Below are 4,778 nucleotides of genomic sequence, written 5' to 3'. Positions count from 1 at the left end.
AAAATTCTGCAAGTAATTAAACTGATTGATTAACATCTAGTTGGTAGTTATAATGAACTGGATGAGCAGTATGTATAATGTGACCTTTTCCAGTTTGCCACCTGTAGCCTGACATAAAGTTCTACAGTGCTTAGCATAAATGAGTTTTTTCTTGAAAACAACATAAAGTAGATAACTAGATATATTGTGTATCTAATTTCTCTGGGTAATAAATTTTTTGGACATCTTTAATTTCTTATTTGGACCAGCCAACAATTCTGATAAATATACATCAGAAAAAGAGTAGAATAAAAATATATTTTATAGTTCAATGTTGAAGAATTTAAAGCATGAAATACATAAATGCAGATAATTCAGTCATTAAGTAGTAGTTAGTCCTATGTGATTTAGGTATTTCCTTATAAAGCGACTTATAATTTAGGAATTTGTTTTGATGATTTCCTGCTGTTTGGTGAAAAATTTGTAGTAAAAAGAAAAATTAAAAGAAATATATTTGATTTGTATTCTCTCAATCTCAATTACAATTTGGATTTCCGATTATAAAAGAGAGGAGAATTGATCTGAATTCTCCATTTTGTTTAATTCTGGGTTCTTCACGGTGGCGATGGAGTGCCTCCCTCGAATGCTCGCGTCGAGTTTGCTCTCCGTTGACGATCCGAATGTCTTGATTCACTAGAACGATATATTCTCCTCACGACTTGACGCTGTGGAGAACTTGCGTGCCAAGTTTGCAACTCTGAACGAGTTGATAACTCAGAGTGAGTTTAAACTCTTGAAAAAGAGTTGATTTAAACCGAAAATCGGTTAATAGCCAAGTGAATTTGCTGTTGCTCAAGGATGCCTCAAAATCTCCTTGTTACCAAGTATTTCTCTCCAGTCGATCTCCTCAAAAGCCAGCCTTTGATCTCTTCTTTGCTGCTGAAAAAAGGATCGATCCGAGAGCCAAAAACCGAGCCCAAACTCAGTTGAGTTTTCTCCTATTTATAGGAGATTAAGGGGTGTAACCAACCCCTAAATCCGCTCCAACGTGGGCGAGAATCCCTCAAAACGTGGGGAAAACGGTTCTGAAACCGTTCGACTCATGTTTGAATGAGTCAAATGACCAAGTTGGCGTTCAGGACCCTAACTCCGCGTTTTAGACTAGAGATGCGGAGTTGGACACCCGCTGGATGTTGAAAAACACGAGGGCCGTCCGCGTTTTGTTTGCTGAGGGTTGGAAACGCGGGGGTCATCTGCGTTTCAAGAACTAAAACGCGAGGGTGAATTCCGCGTTTTAGAAGGAGCTAATGACTTATAGCTTCTTCTGTAGAGCGTTGCAAAGGTCATTGTTCAGTAATTTTCGTCTTGGCTCCTTAAAAATATGAGAGTCGTCAGATTGTAACTCCCGATGTTGATTGTGAAGGCTGTTGATTAGAGCTTTCATCAGTTATTGCGAAGGTCGTCAGATGATTAGAGCTTTCATCAGTTATTGCGAAGGTCGTCAGATTGTAACCTTCATCGATCTACGTGAAAGTCTTTAAATTATAACCTTCTGAAAGTCGTCAGATTGTAACTTCCATCATCGGTATTTGATGGGGATTGACTATCTGTTGTGATTTTTAAACAGCCTACACCTGCTTTGTTTTAGTCTCTAACACATGGAGAAGTACAATATGCAATTAACTCCTCTTCTTGTTTGAGAAATAATCCAAATATCTATTTGGAAAATAACCCACAAAGATAAGTAATGGAAACTTTAGTTGATTTGTATTAATGAACTACATGATAGAAGGCAAACATGAAATGAGAAAAAAGTGGAGATCAATTATTATGGGAGGGGATCCTGATCCTTTGTGCTTACATGTTTTATTATTTTTTTATTTTTTTAAGTGGACACTGGTACAAAATAAGGCCTCCTAAACGAAAAATTCCGTCTAGGAAAATCATATTTCCGTCTAAGAAGACTATCCCAGACGGAATTCCGTCTAGGATGTTCGTCTAATAAGTTTTCATCTAAGATGCAGTATTCTAGACGGAATTCATCTAGAAAAACATCCTAGACGGATAATCCTAAACGGAAAAAAATTCCGTCTATGAAGTTTGCAAGACGGAATTTCTGTCCAGGATGATTTAGCATCCTAGATGGAAATTTCGTCTAGGATGCTTCCTAGACGGAATTTTCATCTGGGAAGAATCCTAGATTGATTTCCATCTAGGATAGGAAGTATCCTAGATGGAATTTTCGTCTAGGAAGCATCCTAGATGGATGCTATAGTATTTTTTTTAAGGAATCTACTTTGTGCATTGAAGAATTAAGAAAAAAATGGGATCAATTCTGCAAGTAAGATGATCGAATTTTTAGCTAATCTAATAATCTCTGCTAACAAAATGTATCCATCATTATACAACATAGCAAAAATATTGAGTTACAAAATGAGCAACAACAAAAAATAAGGTTCTCTCTCGTCATTAAAAAGTAGGTACTCCAAGAATTAGCTTTTACGAAGAGACTGATAGTTACATTGATGATTCAATATTGTTCCATAGAAACCATTCTGTTCTGACTCGTGAACCCCAACGATGGTAGGTCCGACTAGCGATGCGACCACATGTCTTTCAGCTGACCGGGATGCTTTCTTGTATTATTAAACACGGTAGCAACTCCTAAAATCTATAACATAAAGAAGTTTGTAATGCTAGCATTTCAGCGAAGTATGTAGGATGAAATAAACATCGATAACTTGCTGATTCTTTCTTACTCTCCTTTCCTGTAGCAGCAATATCACACAAGTGATTAATATAAATGATACAATGCTTCATAGGATAAGACCTTTTAGCAACATTGACACATATTCTAAACTTCAATGCTTTAAAAGTGGCGATTATACTGCTTCAGCTAAACTTTGTTTCGGTAATGTGCCTATTAAGACAATTATTATAAAGTGTGAAGTGTTAGAGAAATCAGAGCATCAATATGCTCTCTCCCCTCAAAAAAATCTAGTATTAGATAGACAACACTTAACATGTTCCTTTTAAAATGCAAACAAAAGCAACTACAGATTATACAACACACGTAAAGATCCACACTCAAAACAAGTGTAAAAGTATGAATTGGCAACATTTATCATGTTAATATGTCCTATAGCTGTCCTTGATCCTACAATTCACAAAGTCAGCTGCAGAATTTAATAGCTATGAAGTTTCACTTTATCAAAGTATGATCAAGAAAGTAAGAGAGGAAAAAATCAATATATACTTGATTGCTCCATCCAAAGAAGAATCCACATGGAACTTTACTCCTTTAAGAGATGATAAAATTAACATATCTTCAAAGTAAATGATAACAGTTAAACACCGCTGGATACCTGACTTCAACATACCACAATATAAAACAAAGTTTTTTAGTGAACCAAATCTATTTAAGATCATCCAAGTAAAGCATACCCATTTAAGGCTTCATGGAGAATAATTATACATATGAAAAATGAGAATATCAGTGGATTTATAAGAGTTGTCTTGTTTATCACATAGGTAAGTTATAATAGCATCATTCTTATATGGGTACTATGCCAAATTTAAAGCTCTAATCATAATGCAGTGAACTTGCTTTCCATTTATCATGATGAAGCTACTAACCAAAGTTAATAAAAACATTAAAATAAACTCCAAACCAAACAGAACACAATTCCTCAAGACATCAAGACTGCATTAAAATTAAATAGAAAAGACGAATTTAACTCCCACTAAATAACATTGCTAGGATAAACATCAAACAACAAGTGATTATTAAGCTAATCGTTTCTTGCTGCATATAGATAGATTAGCATCCAACATCTCTGTTTCCTACCAAAGAAGCAATTAGGAAAAAAAAGAATTATCTTTTATTACCTTTCGCCTACGGGCTCGATCCCTCATTGTAGGCTGTCTAAAAATCACTGCAGATAGCTTATTCCCATCAAACATCAATGATAAAAGTTATAATTTGACGGCTTCCAAAAGACTATAATTTAAAAACTTTCACGTGGATCGATGAAGGTTATAATCTGACGACCTTCGCAACAACTGATGAAAGCTCTAATCAACATCCTTCACAATCAATATCGGGAGTTACAATCTAACGACTCTCACATTTTCAAGGAGCCAAGACGAAGATTACAAGATTATGATCTTTGCAACGCTCTAGCAAAAGAGACTATAAATCGACGGTCTCTTTAAACCAAAACGTGGATATCTCTCAAACCGTAAGGAATTTGGCAAAACCGACGGAGCATACCGAACCCTATGAGGTTGGTTTGGTCGGCTCCGTCTCGTCGAGATAGCTGATTTTCATATATAATTCGTCCAATTCCGACTTATGGTTTGAAAGTTATGACCTGTTCTTCGCAGCAAGTTATGTTCTGAAGTCCGTCTGCAAGACTGGACTTCGTCTGAATATTGGACTTAGCCTAAAGTTCGCCAAGCCCGCCTAAGGCTCGCCTCTGCATTACAGAATCAAAACGCAGAGTTTGTGGACCAAAAACGCAGAGTTCATACAGAGCCCAACTCTGCGTCCAACGACAAAAACGCAGAGTTCGTGGACTTAAAACACAGAGTTCAACTCTGCGTTCAACGACAAAAACGCACAGTTTATGTGGAGCCCAACTCTGCGTCTCAGGTCCAAAAACGCATAGTTCATACGGAGCCCAACTCTGCATCCTAGGTCTAAAAACGCACAGTTCATGCGGAGCCCAACTCTGCGTCCCAGGTCCAAAAACACACAGTTCATACGGAACCCAACTCTGCGTCCCAGGTCCAAAAAC

This window comes from Asparagus officinalis, chromosome 10 (assembly GCF_001876935.1).
Source record: "Asparagus officinalis chromosome 10, Aspof.V1, whole genome shotgun sequence".
Classification (NCBI taxonomy): Eukaryota; Viridiplantae; Streptophyta; class Magnoliopsida; order Asparagales; family Asparagaceae; genus Asparagus; species Asparagus officinalis.
The sequence above is the reverse complement of the archived record's forward strand: the minus strand, read 5'-3'. Positions refer to the sequence as shown.